General features: G+C 38.0%; 1 protein-coding gene and 1 pseudogene across 2 annotated transcripts in view; both read right to left on the reverse strand.

Annotated features, from left to right (window-relative positions):
• Window positions 1-21,885, reverse strand: part of Lsamp (limbic system-associated membrane protein) — a 2,169,735-nt gene that overhangs the window by 1,519,022 nt on the left and 628,828 nt on the right. The gene's annotated exons all lie outside the window — the stretch shown is intronic.
• Window positions 1-21,885, reverse strand: part of LOC134481072 (large ribosomal subunit protein uL6-like) — a 125,609-nt pseudogene that overhangs the window by 34,204 nt on the left and 69,520 nt on the right.

The raw sequence follows: 21,885 nt of genomic DNA on the forward strand, positions 1-21,885 counted from the left end.
GAGTGGGTTCCTGTTTCTTGTGCCTTCTTTGGGATCTTTTACCTTCTGTTTGTTTTGTCCGGTCTGTATGTATTGGTTTTTGTTTTATCTTATTATATTTTTTTTATTATTATCCCTTAGGAGCCTGTTTATTTTCTAATGAGAGACAGAAAGGTAGTATATCCAGATGGGAGGGAGGTGGGGAACAGGGAGGAGTAGAGAGAAGGGAAACTATAATCCGGATATATTATCTGAGGAAAAAGAAATCTATTTCCAATAAAAGCAAAGGAAATGAGGCTTTAGTGCCAAGGCGACTAGATTAAAAGTCAGATTGGTCCTTCATATGACGAACAGTTGAGACTTACTCTTTTGCATGTTAATTTTTATCATGTGAAATACAGATGATATTATACATTTCGAAAGTGTTCAGTGACTTTTTAAATCATACAGTATCAACTACTGACTTCTGTAATATGGGAAAAAGATACTGATTAAATCGCGCGGAGTCAAGTGCCACTTCAGTAATAAACACCGCCTTGTAGCACTGAATCACATAAGCTATAAGTTTTTTATCTCTACCTTATGAATTACTATTTACTACTTTCTCTTTCAATGAAGCAATTAAATGGGTATTTTAAGTTATTAGAAAAATGGTATTTCTTCTTTGTTCTGGAATTAACCGGCCAGTCATTATTTGTGTACCTTATAAAAGATGAGCACCATTTGCTTGCCATCCCTGGTTTTGCTGTGAGTTGCTGATAAGATTTTGCTGCATTTGCATTGTAATTGTTATAGCACTGGACATTCTAAACATGACAGAAAAAGATAACATGGGGACAAGAATAGGAATAAAGACTGTCGTTATGGAAACTTGTTCTTCCAGAATGAGGGATTGAATAAGCTAACTCTTGAGTGTCATCTCTTGAGTTAAGAATTTTAAGTTGAAGGACATATATCATCATATAGCCTCATATGTCATTAGAAATTCTCAGGAATACTTTAAAATTTTTAAGTGGCAATAATTATATGTGTTATGGACTATAGTGTGTTCTAAATATATCTTTACAATGTATAATAGCCAAGGTATTGTAATTGATATATCTCATACCTCAAATATTTAGCAATACAAACTTTTTTCTTGCTTACTCCTACTTCTGTTTTGTTTTATCCTAGGTCTCTGGCCTATCTAGCCTCTGGGGTCCGGTCCTCCATGCAAGGTCAAGCATAAGCTCCCTCTTGTGACATGACACCTAGGCAACAGAAGCACTTACTGGTAGGCCACTGCCACACTTTGTGTCACCTTTACCCCAATACATATTGCAGGCAGGACAAATTGCAGGCAGGACAAATCATGGGCTGAATGTTATGGGGCTGACTTGGTGTCCCAATCCCTTCACTGGAAGTCTTACCTGCCTGGTTACAGATGGTCAGTTCACGCTTTGTATTTCCCTAGGAGTGTTAGTTAAGGTCACCCTCATAGGTCCCTATTGATATTCTGTTATCCTCATAGATTGGTGCCTAGCCCAAATGCCATCAGAAAAGCTTCATCCAGCAACTGATGGAAACAGGTACAGAGACTCACAGTCAAACATTATTTATAGCTCAGGAAATCATGTGGAGGAGGTGGGGAGGAAGGATTGTAGGAGCCAGAGGGGTCAAGGACATGACAAGAAAATCCCTCATAGGGGCTCACAGAGACTGAAGCAAGAACCAAAGAGCCTATAAGGGACTGACCTACAATATTGGCTTACAAGTTAGTTACAGTTTTGTAATTCAGTCTTCTTGTGGGACTCCTAAAAGAGGGAATAGAATGTTTCTACCTTGTTCTCTATCTTTTGAAACCCGGTCCTCATACTGGGTTGCCCTGTCCAGCCTTCATATGAGGGAAAGTACCTACTCTTACTGCAAGTTGATATCCCACGTTGGGTTGATAACCATTGGAAGCCTGCCTTTTCCTGTATAGAAATGGAGGAGGAGTGGTTAAGGGAGTAGAAAGGAGGTAGGGTACGCTAGGGGGAAAAGAAGGAGGAGAAGCTATGGTCATGATGTCAATAATGATAGTAATAATAGTAAATAATAATGAATAATAATAAAGTTAATAAATTCTAATTCTTTTTTGTGATCCTAGGCAATGGATGCAGTTATTTTCTTCTGACCCTTGTTAATATGTAATGAAGTTAAGACTGATGAGACCATATGATGTTTGAGAAGAAGACAAACATACATATAATATCTCTAAACATGTGTCTTCTCTATCCATACACCATTGATTCTCAGTAACAATTAATTTATTCAAGAAGGAAGAAAAAGAAAATGCAGTAGAGCCCTAGGTATATAACTCTATGGCAAAATATTTTGGCTGTAATGCCTAAAGTCTTTGATTCAATCTCCAACAGTTCTCCTTCTCCCCAAGAGAAAAGAAATATACACTGTATTATTAGTAATTACAATCCCTCCTTTGAAAGAGATCACCAATGCTATTCCTCACAGTTAACTATAACATTGCACCTGTTTGCTCATTCGTACCCCTGTGTTTCAGCACTTAAATACCCACCATTCTTTTACTATTTTCAACCCCACATGTGAGAGATATAATATATGAGTTTTCTTAAGGTATCTGAGATGCCTACATGGCAACATTAGAGACTAAAAAACTAATAGTTCGCAATTCTTTGAATACTTTGGGTACAGAGTGAGGCACTTCCAATGGGTATAGCATTTTAAAGAAGACCAAGGGAGTCCACTTAATATTATAGGGTAATAGTGTGACAACATAAGAAATTCAGCTTAAGTGAGAAAATATGTATTCTGACTTATGGATTTTGAGGTGTCTATGCATGTTTGTTTATTCAGCTCTCTGCAGCATGGCAGGGAACCAATTTCTTCATGGCAGACAGGAAGCTGAGAGAAAGTAACAGCTAAGGGTTGGTGACACACACAAGCTCTAAATGTCCCATTATCTCCAATTGCTCTATCATCTCTTGAGATTAGCAGTGGAAGAGCACAATGATGATATCAGAGCAAACTTGAACCAATCACTTTCCCCAAAGATTTACCATTATACATTCCTACATTCAGGAAAAAAACTTTCAACATATAAACCTTGGAGGATATAACAGGTCTAAAACATAGAAGTAACATTTGCCTGTAGCTCTTAAGGACCCCATTGAACTTTCAGCTGGATCTCTTCCCTGTTTATATCCTCTGACAACAGCTTCTTGTCTGTATTCACTGGGAAATAGTGACCATAAAGGATAGAAACTTGTCTTTATTTCTCTTCACGATCTTTTCAAGATTTTTAGCACTTTAGAGACATTTCAAAAATGACACAAATGGGCACCCAGTCTTCCCAGCACCCTCTGATGAAGATGCTGTTTGTCCCTCAAGTTTATGTTTTTAATGTTTTATCAATGTCATTGTAGACACATGACTGATGTCACATGTAGTCATGCTTGGGACTTTGAAATTGTTCCATTGGTCTATATGTATCTTTTTGTGCTGGGACAATTTACTTTTGTTGTTGTTGTTGATGATCGTGATAATGATCATGATGATTTTTATTGAATATTTTTATTTAACATTTCAAATGTTATCCCCTTTCCCGGTTTCCTCTCCAGAAACTTGCTATCTCCCCTATAAAACCACCTACTCCCTACCACCTCCTTGCCCTGACATTCCCCTATACTGGGACATTGACTGGACAAAGGTTCTGTCCTTCCATTGAGGCCATCCGCTACTCCATATGTGGCTGGAGTCATAGGTCTGACCAAAGTGTACCCTTGGGATGGTGGTTTAGTCCCTGGGAGCTCTGGTGGTGGGGGAGTTTATTACCATGTCTCTGTAATCTATCATAAGATCTGGAATAGTAACCCTTCCAGCAGGGTTTTGTTCAGGGGTTTGGGGGTATCTTGTGTCTTTTGTTGTTTCATATGAATTTTAGGATAGGTTTTTTTCTATTTCTATGATGAATGACACTGGACTATTGCTTTGAATGATTTTGAAACTGTAATTGTCATTCATGAAAATGGTTACTTTTACACTATTCTAGCAATTCATGGGCATGGGATGTTTTTCTATATTCCAGTGTCTTTCTTCAGATATTTTAAGTTTTCACTGTAGAAATACTTTACTTCATTGTCTATGTTTATCCCTATATATTTTGGTTTCTTCAAGACTATTATGAATGGAGGCATGTTCGTGACAAGTGGTTACCAATAGCCGTTCTCAGGCCTGACAACAAGTAATATTATAGACTATTCAGGTTAAGCAACACATTCATATAGATTTTGTATATTCTGTAATAACAATCAGTGAAAAAATAGACGGTGGATTTTAAAGAGAGCAAGGGAGAGGATGGGAGAATTTGGAGGGAGAAAAGAAAAAGGAGAAATTATGTAATTATCTCAAAAACTGAAAAAAATAGGCAAGCATCACTTGAGAGTATGTGAATGGAGTAACACCCACCTAAATAGTCAACAGCCCAAGACTATGGGCTGTGGCTATCCCCTACCAACTCAGTATAAGAAAGCTTTGGATGATGTCAATGCTCATCTCTGTTTTCCCACAATGCAGAAAGAGCATCATTGAGAAAGTCCTCAGCTTTAACTCTTGTCCTCAGACTCATTGCTATCACTTGCTTATTCTCTTTTATCTTTCCTGTAGCAGAGGAAATACAGTCCTGTTCAGCTTTGCCACACTCATCTTTTATAAAAACTGTTATTCATCTCATGATGTTACTACTATTACGGCATTTGTTTAACAATAGTTTGCCACTCTTAAACTCTTAAGTCTTAAGGTATTCTGTGATTCACTTCTAGCTTTGGATGTGGTACCTTTGTATCATCTTATCAATACAGACAATAAATAAATATTGGATGAGGATAGATATAGTGTAGGACAAAGAGTTACGTTATGTCAACAAGCTAAAAGGAGTCAAGTACAATAAATACATTTAGATCTCATCTACAGATTTCTTATTGTCAGATCATACTACAATAGAACATAAATGAAACAACATTCCCTCAAAGGCCACCAACTGTGAGTGAACTTTTAAATATATATTTCAGCACAATGTAATCATAATAAATCAGAAATAAAATGCTGACTCTTGAACTTCCATGACACTTTACTTTAGATAAAAGACATGTATCTGAGTATGTATATCTGTGAATGTGTTACTCTTATCTTGGATTTTCTAGAAGCTGTATGTAATCAGTGGGACTGTCAGACTCAATGCTCCAGTTTCATAAATGTAATTGGATTGTCTGACTTCCTATTCAATTGGTACATGTTTCTCCTTTTTTTCCTCCGTTTTTTTCCTTAAAATCAATAAATGGTTTGTGGTGCCTTTAATAGAGAAACATCACATTTTACAATATTGTGAAGTTGACATTTTCAACATTTATCCCCTAAAATGATCATTGGGTCTGTCAGCCCCAATGCACAGGTTCTGAATTAATTGAATTTTCTCATCTCAGGGACATATAATAATGTGAACACATTTCTTGATGGAAATTGGAGCTTTTTCATGCCCTGAACTTTACACATGAGGAGAAAAGAATGATTTTTCCTTATTTCCCCCTCTCCTCATAGACCCTTTAAAAATAATAAAGTTATAGAAAATACAAAGATCTATATGTTTAGGCCTGAGGCTGGTGTTGATACTACTAAGACATTATGAATGTTAGCAGATATACATGTTTATATCTACTGTATATACATATTTATGTGTATTTATGTGTCCGTGTGTGTGTGTGTCTGTCTGTGTGTGTGTGTATGTATGTGTGTGTGTCCATGTATGCATGTGTGTGTACAGTTCATGCATCTATTAATGCTGTATTGGCTTACACGGAGTTCAGTGTATTCACACATATATTACTAGCTCAATTAAAGGATGCTTGTCTATATCAAAGAGAAGATCCTATTTAGCACAGTTCTAGATATGTATCCTGGCTTTATAGTCTCTTCTTGGAAGACAAAAATGCAAACATGTGAGAGAGAACCAACCACCAAAAGTAAAATGAAAATTTCCCATAAAAAGTAAAATAAAATCAGCAAATTCAGACCTCTTCACTTTTAATCGTGTGGATCCTTTTAGGATTTGGTTTGCACCACTGATTCAGTATTGACTTGAGAAAAAAATAACATTTCAAAATAATATGAGATATTGACTAAAGACTTGGGGCTACCTGCTTAAAATCTGATTCATTCCACGGTCCATTGCTATATAAGTATTTATTCTGCAAGAAGTAGAATTTTTCCACAGCATGGAGAGCATTATCAAATGTTTCCATCTTCCTTTGAAGCATTCACTATTAACTGCCTTTGGAGATAGGCTTCTAGACTGAGTGGACCATTGGCTTGTTCTGGTGAGACTGCTCCTGACTTTTAATGGGCATGTCTTGTTTGAAAAAAAAAGGGAATTCTACTAGAGAGAAACTTTAGTAGGTTAGACAGCATTTAAATAAGTAAGCCATGGTCTAGAAGTTATGGTTTTATTTCTTCATTAAATTTATTTGCTAACCACGAAGCAGAAGCTCATGTGAAAGAAGAATGTGTACTAAATCATAAACACTTTCTCTGACAGAAATTTCATACCTATGTATACTTACAGAGCAAATTTCAATATGTTAAAGGAGGCATTCTGCAGAGTAGAAAGGGATTGCAGTAGTTCAATCTGGCTAAGGTAGCAGCCTCTTCCTGACTTCAATACAAGAAAGGGATGGACAGACATTGCCACATAACCCGAAATTCCTATTGCTAGTTCTTCTGTATGAAGAGATTTGCATTCACAAGCAAGAGATTTCACTGGTCTTAAGTCTTTTTACAGCATTTAGAAGCAAGTAAAATACCATCTCTCCTGCAAGAGACTGGAAGACATATTACTTAACAGTGGTTGAAATATCTGGATGAGAAAAATCACAAGACAGTGGTTTATTCCAGTTTTCAAAATACTTAACCATTTTCAGTTACAAGAAATATGGCCCTTCTGTGAATTATTTTTCTTCCAAGGTATATGGTTGCATTTCTTGGATGGCAATACAAGAATCGGCAAGTCTTTATGATTGGAATTATATATTACTGTTTTAGTTTTGAATGTCATGATAAGCACACAGCTGTATTACCATGCAACTATGTCCTATGACTAAGGAAACTGTTTATACTAGAGAGAGGACTACAGTGTTCAGACATTCTACAGTTAGTAAGAAAGTAGCTGATCATGCTTGGGCAAAAGAATAACAACAAAACAAATGTTCATTTTAAGGTACATTGTAAAGGAAGTTTTCTCAAATGTGCTCCATGACCACTTACATAATAAAGCTTTTCAAAGACTCTGTTACAAATTAAATTGTTTGCTTAGATAAATTCCTTAAGGGATGGTGCCCTGGACCATAAGATGTCTTTTCTGATCAAATGGCTAACAATTTGATAGGACATTAGTGTTTCCTGATTGTTTGTAATTCAGTTCAGAAAATCAAGTTGAAAGTGTAGTGTGGAACTGTATGTCCTTGTTCACGCACTTGCCAGTGTTTACCAGGACCAAACTCACACAGAGTTAACTTTCCATACCCCCACAAATGACAGCTTAAGATCCGTGGTATGCAATCTAGTTCTCATACAATGCATGCTGGCCTTGAAGGAAATTATATCTACTCTCTTCACCAGCAGACTGGCATTTCATAAGCTGAGACATGTGCTCTATGTTTGAATAAATTCAGGTATTTTCCTTAGACCACATCACAGCTAGGGCATGCAATTCAGAACACCATGACATTGTCCTGCCTTAAAAGGTGTATTTCTCTCTTCTCATATTAAATATCTTTTTTGCCCTACATGCATTTGCAGTAATTGCCTGTGATTGCTGGCATGGTTACTATGAGGAAGTCTGTATTTTCCCTTCACCTATTTTGATCACTCAGTGTGGAAGCTTGCAGCCCGTGGTGCCTCTATGAATATTATCTGAAAATATCAATAAATCTAAATCCTTAGACAGCAGTGCTTACTTTCTCTATTCAAGTAGTCATGGAGGCATAATTCTGACACAGGTTTTGAGAAGCCGAAAAAATTATCTTTCCTTCGAAGCACAAGTTTGGAGGCTCCATTACTGTCAGTGGCAGGACATCACCATTGGAGGGTAGTATCTATGAATATTTGGTCCTGTAGGGTAAGGTTGTCTGTCCTAGGACAAGCCATACCACTGTTACAATATTTTCTCTTCCCAAATACTGTCAGATATTTTTTTACTACCTGCTTTTTCCCTTTCTAGTATCTTCAAAATATCCACTGGTAATTCACCATACTCTCAGAAAAACAACAAAAAATTTCAAAATAGGTTTTGCAGAAGAATCTTTCCTCATATGTATCTTTCCATTTTGCATTTCTATTTTCTCTCCTTTCTTTCCACTGAAGCTATTTTGTATCAGTAACCATGCTCTTACTTGACTTTCATCAACTATGTGACTCTTATCTGATATGAAGTCCTCTTTAGTCCTCCCCTCCTAACTTTTGACTTCCATGACAAAAAGAACATTTCCTCCAAAGTGGATTCACACATGACCATTAATGCTCCTCTGTTCTAGTGTTACCATCTGTTCTTATGATATTTATTTCTATTTCCCCTGGTAGTAGTTAGAGCCCGTGTCTAACTCATCTTTCTATCTGAGCACTTTGCATTATTCCAAAGGGAACCATCAACCAAGACTTAGTACCACCTTAAAATGACAAAACATGAGTTCTTCAAATATTAAAAACTAAAACTGCTGGTGTCGTGCAGGGCAACAAGAAGGCATTCAATAGCAAGGGAAATCAAGCTACCGAAGCAACATGCACTGTCTATAAGGTTCTCTGAAGAGAGAGTCAGTCCTAAACTCAGGGCCTTAGAAAGTTCTACATGAGCAGGCCTACCTTCTCACAGTTCTGTAATTTCACAGTATTCTAAAGGAATGCATCGCCAGATGGGCTAATACATCAGGGGCCACCAGACACTGAAGAAACAAGTACCTCAGAATACCAAAGGAAAACCATAACTGAGAAGAAATGGGATATGCCCAACATGAAAGCAAGAATGATCATAATGACTCTCGCTGCCATAAAAAATTTTTATCTTTACCACAAAGGGATTCCAAAAAGAGGAGTGAAAAATATAACATTAATCAACATTATGTTTAAAGAGAAATCTAGAAATTTTAAATAGAGACTTTGTCTCTTTATTCTCACGTTTTGCCTGGCTTCCTCACAAGCTTAACTAAACTCTACAGTTTTAAATGTTTAAAAAAATAAAATAGAACTAACAAATGATCCTGCAGTTCCCTTATTAGATTTATATTTAAATACAGATATTGAAGCTTGTATATTGAATAAATATTGGCATGACCATATTTATAAGAGCATACTTCATAGAAATCAAGACATAGGATAAACATAATTGTATATTAATGGATGCACTGATAAAGAAAATGTGACATTCACAAAACGCAGACACATATTCAAAATGAAACATATTTTAGCAATAGAAAAAGTCAAACTCTGACGTTCTTTGCAAAATATGTGAGCCTGATGTCAGTGTGTTAAGAAAAATGTTATTTTATGATATGTTGAGGAAAAGAAAAATACTATATGACCTAACTTATATGTGAAATCTAAGACAGTTGATCTCCTAGAAATTGAGGCTATAGCCTCCATCACACACAGTCTAGAGCAGTTAGGAGAATAACAGGATATGAATACCTTGCTCAATGGATATACGGTGGCAAATAGGGGGATGCATTTCAAAAGAACTATTGTGCCACAGTGACGATAGTTAGTGATAACATATTCATAAAAGTCACAGCAAGTGAAAACCAAGACTGTCACGGAAAACAAAGTAACTGGGAAGCACTGGTTTTGACAATTAGCTTTAATCACTCCACAACGAACACACACCACGATGCAACACACTGCACTAAAGTACAAGAGCTCCTTGTTTGCAAATGCATTGTGCATGAAGTGCTGTGCACCTCGGATAAATACAGTGCTGTTATCCAATTAACTTTCTAGCACTCAGGGGAGAATCTCATGGGTTCTGCCAACTTACCATCGACTAACCTTAATTGTCTTTTGACCTGTGCAAGTTGTGTTGAGAGTAAGGGAATTGTCAGTCACATAGCAGTTTAAAACAGTAGCATCACCCACCCTATAGATTATACAAAAACACTTGACCCCATTCAAACAAAGAAAATGGAAACTAGTAAAGTGAGAGTCCTATGATTTCTTTGCTTATAGTCAATACCTCAAAAAGTTGTCATTTAGAATGTTCATTCTCTGGTGAACTGAAGTACTATATCACATGACATATTGAAGAATCTTTACTTATAATGTGAGACAATGTTTTAAATTCTTTATAATCTGAACAGCATAAGTAAATATACATAAGAGTAATAAGACTAGTCCTTAACATATCTATGCTGTAGTCGTCCACTACTACCTGACATCAAATAATACAAACAGTAACACATGATATCAGTCCTCAGTTATTATCTCTGTTTCTTGGCTTTAGATGCTTTGTAGTGCTGCTTATATGTTAATTTGTTTATTTATTAATTTTGTAGCACTGGAGAGGGAACCCTAGGTATTTCATTTGCTGACCAAGGGTCCTATTATTGATGCATCCATCCAGCCCTCCTTTTAATGTCTTTAACTTAAAATTAGTTGTCACTATGTTGCCCAGGCTGGCTTTGACCTTTTGGTCCTCTTTGCTTGTGCTGCTGGGCTTGCCCCTGGATACACTTTTTCAAAACACCCTTTGGCTTCTCTACTCTAAAGAGGATCATCTCACTCAAGAAAGCTATACTGAAAGAAGTTTCACTATCCCAGACTCATTATCGCCCTTTCAGCTACCAAGTAGAAAAATTATCTTATTTTATGATAGATGGCCATAGAGGTACGAACTTCAGCTCCTCCTTCTCAAATCTGTGACTGAATTACAGAAAATCCTTAATTCCTCAAACAAGAAAGGGTTGATTGTCCTCATCCAGGAATCTATAAATAGCAGCGACTCTGATGTCCTGGCTGAAACCTAGAATACATAATCATTAAGAAAATATGATACAATGGTTTTATTATCCAGGGTCCTATCATTTCTTATTATCTGTCCATTCAGTTATTCTATTTCAGGTTTGAAGGACATCTAATCCAGCATACATAGATATGGTCATATCTCATGTTCATAAGCACTACTCATCTCCCTTGACTTGCCAATAGATCTAGACCCTCAGGCACATTGTGGAAGTGTGTCCTATGTTCACTTCCATCCACAGAGGATTTGTCCTACCCACCTTGGTCATGCCATCCTGAGTAGTTGAGTGGGAAACTGGCTAATACCTGGTTTGAGGGTTTAGTAAGAAAATGTTCTCCAGTTATGGCTTTCTATCCTCATAGGAGAGGGCATTTCTGGTGTGAAACAAAGAATTCAATCTTGAAACTATGAATTCCCCTGCTCCTAGGTGTCCCCTAAATCATTAGAATGTGTTCTTCCATACAGCTAAAGGAATAGAGGGTCGAAGCACCATTCTAGTTATTTAGGTGAAACACACTATTTTATCTAAAACAGAGGCTTTTTCAGTGAGTCATGCTTCTTGGCTTTAAATTCTCTGGATGATTCTTCTAGCCCTCTTTTCTGTTATGTGTACATCAAAGCGTAACGACTTGGCCTGGGACAAATGAGAAATTAATAACCGAAGCGAGGGTTTAAGAAATCCATAGTAATGATACAAATGAGACCCATCAAATTAGAAAACCAAAATGAAAACACACTAAACACTTCAAAATTTAATTAGAAAAAGTTCCAAGTTCAGACCACACTGAGGCCATTTCACACCAGCACTCTATATTGGAACCAGAAAAGGAGAGCCATTATGGGGGAAATGTGACCTTGGGGAGGTGGCAAGAGCAGCTCACTGCCTCTGTCACTAGACTCTCCTCTTAGGGCTCACCCCTAATGTTTCATTAAAGTTTGATCCAGAGCAGGCTTCTCTGCAATTTAACCTTCACAAGAGACAGAATGCAGGTTTTTCTTTTCCCCAGTATGGTACTGCAATTGACTCGAGACTGCTGGTCATAAACCATTCAAAATATTTTCTAAATTAATACACCAACTATGAGCCATAAATCGGCTGCCGATCCCTATGAACCAATTCCCATTGACTTTTAAGCCCAATACTGTATATCAGGAAAGGATCCCTTTTCTCCCTGGCAGCAATGCTTGAGTGAGAAAGGAAAGCTTGAAGGTTATATATGTTTAGAATGAATCATCTTTCTTTTCTATGGCCTTTTTCATACAAATGGTATATCCTCCACATACTTTATAGACCATCATAATACAGAAGCATTTAAAGAACAAATCCTAAAGAGCATAAAAAAGAGAGAAGTTTCCAATTCTCTGTGAACTCTATATGGTTTAGATCTGTGAGGGTTGAGCATTGCATCTTAGAATTTGGCCCATTTTATTTTTATAGACATTAACTCCTGTTGTTATTTATTTATTAACCTCTCAAGCTCTCTCTGCATGCAGCTGTCACATGCAACTTTATCAGCCATGAAGCTGAGACAAACAGAACTTTCTAGTACAGGCAAGCAAGAAGAATAATGGCTAATTATTGGTGGTAAAGTACAGGGAATGTAATTAATATCGCCCTGAAAACAAACACCAGAATACATTTAGGATGTGGTTTTTTTTTTCAGGCTTGGGTTAAAAGAATAAAGTGTACCCATATTCCCTCCAAAGTCAGAATTATGTTTCATTACCCCCTAATAGCACACTACAGAAGTTCTTTCACATCTATGGGTTCATCTTCCTTAATTCCAGTTACTTGTAGTGATCCTAAAGAATTAGGGAAAAGAATCTGAACATATGAAATGTATCAATTTTAAGTTACGTTTCTTTTAAGTATTGTGATGGATTTGCTCAGTATCCCACTTCATCTTCCTATCATGAACAAGAATCATCCATTGCCCAGCATACCCAGGCTGAATGCTGGGTAACCAAACAGTCACTTAGTGACTACGTTGGTTACCTACTGATTGTCAGAGTATTTCAGTGACAATATTCTTTTAAACCTTCCTTTACTTAAGGCTCTGTGATGGTTAATATTAAGTACTAACTTAACAGGATTTCTAGTCCCCTAGGAAACAAACATCTAGGCATGGCTGTGACAAAGTTTTGAGACTAGGTGAATTAAGTTGGAAAGACCCACGTTAAATATGGCTGGCACAATTCTGTGTGTTGGAGTCCTAGCTTAAACACTGAAGTTCATCTTTCTCAGCTTCCAGAGAAGCGATGCAATGTGACCAACTACTCAAGACTTCTGTAACCACACACCCTCTGCTATGAGGTGTGTGAGCTGTGTTACACTGTGAGCTGAAATACAAGCTCTCTGCCTTAAGTTGCTTTAGTTAGATATTTTGCCATGACTATAACAAAAATAATACAGGTCTGAAAGCAGGAGGGTAGTAACACAGTTGATTTAAATATATTATATTTATTTTATTGTTATAACTGGAGTGTTTTATTATTCTGATTTGCATTGCTGAACTGAAATCTGAAGTGCTTTGGAATCTGAAACCTTACACCATATTGAATAATTCAAACTGTGACCCTATGTGATATACCATAGTTAAATCACAGCTACACTAGGAATATTATATAAAATGACCTTCAGTCAACATTTGCAAAGCATATCAGAAAATATAATTAAAAGCCATTTTGAGAGTTAGTCCCCATTCTTAAGAAATCCTGTTATCTTTTAGTTTGTCTGTCTGCCTACCTGCCTGTATATCAGTCTGTCTGTCTATCTATCTATCTATCTATCTATCTATCTATCTATCTATCTATCTATCTATCTATCTGCAATTTATGAAAACTTAATCCAAAAATGCTGTCCTTGTTTTAGGTATCCCCAGGGGTTCTTAAAATGTATCTTTGAGCATAATTGTAACTTTAAAAATACTACCAATGTGCTTTTCAATTCTTTTAGAGTATCTGTCTCATATTCCTGGAGTCCTAGTGTCTTGATGTGACACAGCTGTAAATGTGCTGAGACTTGAGAGTTCCAGTGTCTTTTCTCTGGGTTCTAATGTTCACTTCTTACCAAAATAAGTAATCTGGCTGTGTTAGATATCAGAGAGATGCTTAAGCTGGGTTGAGGGGAGGCAAGGAGCTTGATGAAGGCATAGGCTGAACAGCATAGGCTCCTACCCCCACCTCATCTATAGGAACAGCAGGTGTTAGGTGATACTTTCCATACAGATGAAGAAAAGAAATTTCTTCTGCAAAACTAATACATTCTCCACATGCCGCCATTTTTATCTACCCACAAAGCTGTGTCACTGCATGCAAAGATACACTCACACATTTGCCCATAGTGCCCCAGCAAGAAACAGTAAAATTTTGCTCAGGTGAGTGCGGTTCATACAGGTGAACATAAAACATGACACAAAGCTCTGCACATATTCTGGGAAGAAGTGTATAATCAACTTCACGGGAAAATACTCCTTGTGGAGAACACAGTAACTGTCACAACATGTTGAAAAGTGCAATGGCCCTCAAGGGTGATGTGTACTTCCAACTCAGGAATATGTCATGAGCTCTGTTTAAGCCATACCTCAAGGAACAAGCAAAAGAATAAGGCAGCTCCATAGAGCACCATACAACCATGGAGTGGAAGACCAACAGAAGTCATAATTTTATGAAAATTTCGTCGCAAAGATGGGGATCTTCCTCCCTTCCTTGGTTCTATTCAACTGCCCAGTCAGTAAACAAGAACTGCAAAGACCTACCTATACAAGCCTCTAGTGTCCTTTTCAAGTCAAGCTGCAGGCTCACAAGCCCATGTAAAGCCAGGGGCTGTTGCTAATGGAGCCGAAGAGGTAAATGGCAGTAAGAATACATGTGGTTTCCAGATGCAAAACACCTTTTCTCTTTCCAGCGTTCCTTCCCCTAAATCAATACCGTCAAATTAATAAAGCTGTGGCTTTTTTGACATCTCAGAGGACTACAGAAAGACAAGCTTGACTGACAGGTAAACAATATAGAAAAGGAATGAGTTTCCACAGATCCTTATTTATTTATGAAGAGTCTGCAGCATGTAGAATTAATAAACCTGCAGTCAGTGTTCGGTTTGGAGATTTTAACCTGTCATCATAGGTTAACTAACTAACTGTTAGAGATCTCATAAATGTGATTATTCAAACACAAGCTAAATTCCCCACCAATAATGCTTCAAGAAAACAGATTTACCCTGTAATAGTACCTCCTTTATCGCATTGATATGCGTCCCCACTCCCTCTCAAGGTTTTCTATGAGTGGATGCTTTTAAACATTCCTGAGGTTTGCTCTTGTTCAAAAGTTTACACTCACAGAGTCAATGTGTATGTGCTCTGTGAAGGAAGACATCTTGACACGGAGCAAGCAAATCAGGGTTGTGAAAAGAAGGTTGACGGTTTATAAAAGTTCCCTTTCATCTGAAACTATTTGTGAGTATTTTCAGCTGCCCATTTCTTACTATTGTTCTGCCTGCTTCTGGCAATAAGCTGTTACATTTGACTGACCTATGAAACCTCCATCTAATGTAAGAATGCAGGCTGCAGAATCATTTTGCTCTCTGTCACTAAATGTCTGTCCTTTAGTATTTTCTTCCAGATTGTTTATTCACATTAAATAGCTTTTAATTTGTTTTTTTTTACATTCTCTGCCTCCCTTTCTGTCTTTTTATTTTTATGAAGCCCTATGACTTTTCATATATATGTATATATATATGTATATATATGTATATATATATACATATACTTACCAGTTTGTGTTATGTGCTTTGTATTTGCACTTCCCAGTGCCAAAAGAGGGAGTTCGATCCCCTGGAACTGGAGTCACAGGTGCTTGTAAGGTACTCTGTGTGGACACTTAGCACTGAATCCAAGTCCTTTGCAAAAGTAGCAAGTATTCTGAACTATCGAGTCCTCTCTCTAGTTTCCAAATTTGCTTTCTGGTTACAGCTGTAGATTTTTTCTATTTTTTTTTCTGTTTTGCCTACCTCTCCCTGTGCAGTTGTATGTTTCCTCAAGCACTATATCATTAGTGAAATATTTTAGCCTTAACCATTTAAAGACATGGCTATTTGTTTTGTTTTGTTTTGTTTTTCTATTGTTTGTGATATCCGTGAGCTGAGATTTCACAGAGATAATGTTGAGCAGGGCAAGCAAGCACTCCACGAAGCATCGGAACTCCACCGCAGTGACAGCGTTTGCTCCCATCACTTTGCCTCACGGAGAGAGGATACAGAACTGTTAAATCACCATGACAAGTCTTTGTGATGGCCCAGAATGGAGGGTACAACTGTGAAAACACAGTTTACTGCCTTTTGCCATCATGTGGAAAGGAAGATAACTTTATAAACTCATTATTTGGTACTTGAATGAAATATCGAATAAACAGAGAAGAATTTGGACTTTCATGACTTCAGTTCCTAACCTTGCATTCTGACAGGTTGACCCTCAACCACACCCTGTCTATTTCCTATCAAGCCCAGAAACAACTCTATAAAGAATATTGTTGGCACCTTTTTTCACACATTGAAGTAACTTTGCTTTTGAGAAATTTAAAAGCATTGCCACGGAGGAACAATGAATGCCTATTCACAGCCCTACATTTCTTTTCAGGACAATGGACAGGGTTTTGAAGGCTCCCGTGAAACAGCAGTGATCTGTTCTACAACTCTGGCAACACTGACATTGCTAAAACTGGGCAGAAGTTTGGAATGCACAGTGCGAGCTCATGTTCCCCTAAGAACAGTCTAGATCTGTAAAATGCATCAACTTCTATATGCAGACCTCCTATCTGTGAAGTCATCATTCTCTCCTAGATGAAAATTATGTTTTTTTTTCCTATACTGTGTGGGAACCAGAAAGGCACTGAGCATCTGAGAGAAAATGAAAACAATTTAGTTCTGTTGAATGTCACCCTCTGTTGTTGATTCCCACACATCTGTGCATTTCTTCCTATCCAAGGCTTCATTTAAATGTGCTAGTCTCCGACAAAGATGGGGAAAAAATCGCTAATCCGTTTTTCTTGCTCACCCATCACATTTGTTTCTTTTTAGACTGGGGCTCTCATACTTGCTCTGCATAGCATTAGCTCTCCTTCAAAAGTCCCCACGTGGCTCTCCCTAAGATATCTGTGAGCTTCTCTTTAACCTTCCAATGATTTCACTCAGAACTGCTGCACTCCTTAAATTGTGTCACTTTCCTGGTCACCATGGGTAGCCATAAAGCTGCCCACGGGCTCTATTGTGTGAAGAATAATCGGAATAATGCCAAAAACCATCCAAGGCAACCTGGAAGTATAAGACAGATGATGGAGGGTTGCTCTGCTTGTGGCTTGCTCGGAAGACCAAGGCATGGACCCTCTAATTCCTGACAATATAATGGGGATACACCACTCATCCTGCTCCTGGTGCAGTAGCAAGCAGGCTGTAAGTCCTGCTGCCTCTCTTTGTCTCTTGTTTATCTGCTCTGACAGTGCTGCTCACTTCTGGGCTGCCCAGAAGGCATACATGACCTTTCTCCAGCTGTTCCCAGCTGTCACAAGTAACCCCATTCCTCCTGTATCTTTCTGTGGCATCTTTTAGAATTCCCCTCTCCTCTTCCTTGATTCTCTGTGTTTCCTGCTGTATCTTTCTCTTCCTCTGAAGTCACCTGCGACTTCATTCTGTCACCTTCCAGACTGCTGCAATTTTGTTCCACAGCTACCTGTCTTTGCTTTGAATCCTTTTCTTCCCCTTCATTTTATAGTTTATTTGCATTTTTTCCCACTTGATTTTTGTCCAAATGAGCTCAGGACTTGACCCAGTAGACTAAGATGTTCAGCAAACCTGGCATGGTGAAAACAAAAACAACAACGGGGAAGCTTGTCGACTTCTCTCACTCTCCTTGGCTTTTCCTCAGTGTCCTTGGGTCTGCATAGCGAGCCTCTGCTCACTCTTCTTCTCACCTATTTCTTCCAGTATACTTGTCTGCTAGCTGAGTGCTTTAAATCTCCTACAAGAATAGAGGTGTGAGTGAATAGTGACCTGTGCTGCTCACCACCACTGCGATTCTGCGAGTTTCGGCTTTGGAAGGAAACAGCAGAACTATCAATTAGGTTTTATGTGTCCATTTTGGAAACTTAAGGCATATGAGAACTTGCCAGAGGCATCATCAACACTGGACTGGTGCTCAGTCATTTCCACAGAGAACATTCTTATACATTCTTACGAGCTGTCACTGTCTTCTTCAGAAAATGGTCACCAACACCAGTGAGAAACAAATGGGAGCAGAGAGGCTACAGCAAATGCTTCAAAGTGGTTTGGGAGGACTACGTTGAGAATGATGGCCAGACGGTGGATATGCAATCAACTGCTTTTGTGATGTTCCATATTATCTCTACGCCATGCTCAACACGAGACTGTGAGGGCAAGTTTAAAAGAAGCCGTTTTCTTGAGATGTAGTGATGGATAGATGCATATGCCCTTTAATAAATTGTTCCATAGATTGCAGGCAAAAATACCCATGTTCTGCTATGATGGTGGGACACAGCTTTAGTGCCAGGACTCCAGAGGGAGAAGCAGAAGCAGTTGGGCTTTGGTGAAGCCATACTGATCTACAAAAATAATTCCAGGTAGGACTACATATTGAAGCCTTGAAAGGGTGTGTATTCTTCCTTCCTTCCTTCCTTCCTTCTTCCTTCTTTCCTTCCTTCTTCCTTCCTTCCTCCTTCCTTCCTTCCTTCCTTCTTTCCTTCCTTCCTTCCTTCTTTCCTTCCTTCCTTCCTTCTTCCTTCCTTCCTCCTTCCTTCCTTCCTTCCTCCTTCTTTCCTTCCTCCCTACCTTCCTTCCTCTCTCTCTCTCTCTCTCTCTCTCTCTCTCTCTCTCTCTCTCTCTGGCTCCCTCGCTCTGCTCTCTCTCCTTCCCTCCTTCCCTCTCTCTTCCTCTCTTGCTCTCTCTCTTGCTCTTTCTCTCTGTCTATCTCTTTCTCTCTGTCTATCTCTTTCTCTCTGTCTCTCTCTCAAACACACACACACACAGACACACACAGGGACACACACACATAGACACACAAACAAATACACACACATCTTTTGGTTCTCACTTTTAAATTTTATTTTACATTTTAAAATTCATTTATGTGAGTTGGAGAATGTATATGTCTGACTCTCTGGATGTTAGAGGGAAACTTTCAGGAATTAGCTCTCTCCTTCACTGAATCGTTCTGTGGGATAGATCTTATTAGGCATGGCAACAAGAGTCCTTAACCACGGAGCAATATGACTGACCTAAGATCTCACTTTAATGATAAAAGTATTGTTTTCAGCCTAGATACACAAACTTTTAGATTAAAAATTCTGAGCCATAAAAGTAAGTACGGACAGCACTTTTGTATTCCTTGCTTTCTCTTGCTTCCCACACACTTCCCATGGGTGTACTTCGAAATCTGAAGGTCCACATAGAGTAAACAAGGAAGATCCTGTCAGGACACTCTGGCAACAAACAGACAAACAGCAAACGGTATGAAACCAAACAAAAAATCCAATATTATCTATTGCTCTTTTCACCATAAGTTGTTTTGCTTTTGAGAATTGTTTTTTGAATTTAATTTTTGGATTATGTGATACTATATGGAAGGGTCATTATGATCACATAATTAGATAACACACACATATTATATATATATATATATATATATATATATATATATATATATATACTTACTAGTTTCAGGTTTTCTCCTTCACTGATACTTGTAAAATTAGTTCACTGTGTAAAAGTATCCAGATACTAGTTAACTTTAAGTTATTATTGACTAAAGACACTACTCTGTTATTAGTTTAAACTTCTCAACTTCAAATGAGGTTAGATGAAGCCATCCATGAGTCCTGAAAGTTCTGACATATCTCTTTGAGCTCAAAGATAAGAAAGGCAAAAGGAAGTTCATCTGGTTTTGGATCTGTAGAGATCAACGGTACCATTGCCATACTGCTTGCTGACAGGAATTTCTTCCTTAATAATAATTGTAAAACTGTTTTAATTATAATTACATCACTTTGTCCCTCACTTTCCTATCCCCCAGCCCTCTACTCCCTCTGATATCCTTTCTCCAACCCCTCCCACACTCAACCCTTCAAGTTGATAGCCTATTTTTCTTTGGTTATTAATGGTTTGTGGTGTGTGTTTGTGTGTGTGTGTGTGTGTGTGTGTGTGTGTTTGTGTGTTTGTGCGCATGCACATGTGTACCTGTGTGTGTATATGTATACACATTTCTTCATTTAGTCTCTCTGTCTTTTTCATGGTTAAGTGATAAAGGAGAAAGAAATGCCTGTTTCACAGATCAAAAGCTAGGCATAACTCTAGAACAACACTGATCCAAGTGTCTTATAACTCTCTTTGGCTTTATCCATCATCCTGGGCAGTCTGTCTTTTGGAGCTTTGAGGATGATGCGGACAGTGCAAAAAAATCACTATATAACTGTACAGTAACACAGAGAAGAGTGTGTGTGATGCTCCACTTCCAAAATCTCACTTTGATCCATTTTGGTCTCTGTGATGGTCGGCATTTGCTGCAAAGAGAAGTATCTTTGATTCAAGTAAGAATAACACTTATCTGTGGGTATAAAGGTAAATATTCAGAATATAATTGGAAAGTAGGCTTCTTTAGTAAAGTAGTGGTTGTAGGTTCATCTCCAATATCCATGATGTCACTATTTCCAGATAATCGGCTAGATTTCCAGAAAAGTTTTGACATAGACTTTGAGTGTATAAAAAATAAAGAAAAAATAAATGGAAAAGGACATTCCATGAGCAAAAGGAAGATAGAATCACCTCCAAAAATGATTATCTGATTAACTGAGAGACTCCTTTTTATTTTAAAGAGAAAGAGATTTTGGTAAAGGACATAAACACGCAAGTCATACAGATATGACCTTTAGCCCCAACTACTCAGGACAGATTGAGTCAGGAAGAATTCCTGATCTCAGGCTTCAGAGCCAACCTGGGCAGCACAGGGGGAGATCATGTGTATTAGAGAGATGGAGAGGAGAAGGGGTTGGGGAGAGAGCAGGAGAGGGAGAGAAAGGAGAAAATAAGTTAAAGTCAGTGACCATTAAAAATCTTCTGATAGGAAGACATACCACATTCAGCATAAGACAATGACATTGTGGGTGCAGGTCATGGGAAAGCGCTCCTCTCTGTCTTCAGTGTAGAAGGAAACAGGAAATAAAAAGGCCTAGATCTCCAAAGACAGGATAAGTGATGTGTTAGAAGAATTAAATGGGCATTGAGATGGGATCTAGGCTTTCTGTAAAATAACAGTATTGTGGTTCACATTCCCAGGAGTTGTCTAAGAGACCAGCCACCATTCTAGTCCTAGTCCTCACTATTAAACTGTATACAATGGAAAACAGTAAATGGTTTCATATCACTATGTGCCTTCTACCTCTGATGTCAGTGAGCTCTACCACTGAAATGCAACCACTGAGTCAGGCTTTGGACCCAGAGCTCTTGCTGTCATCTTAGACTACACATTCCTTACTTTAATCTCTTTGTTGAGAAACCAGACAACTATTTTTAAAATATTCTTTGATTATTCTAGTGTGTTTGTGGTGTATAGGAGTTTTTGTATGTGCGCAGGCATGTATGTGGTGTGTGTCTGTGTACATTTGTGTGTTTACGCCTGTAGAGGATCAAGGTTGATGTGAGAAAGAATCCTCCATTTCTGTTTCTGTTCTACCTTGTTCATGAAAGCAGGATCTCTCATCCAAAACCAGAAATCATGGATATGACTACTGTCCCTTAGCCAACTTGCTCTGACTATCCCCTATCTACCTTCTTAGTTTGGAATTACAGCCAT

This window comes from Rattus norvegicus, chromosome 11 (genome assembly GCF_036323735.1).
Source record: "Rattus norvegicus strain BN/NHsdMcwi chromosome 11, GRCr8, whole genome shotgun sequence".
Classification (NCBI taxonomy): domain Eukaryota; kingdom Metazoa; phylum Chordata; class Mammalia; order Rodentia; family Muridae; genus Rattus; species Rattus norvegicus.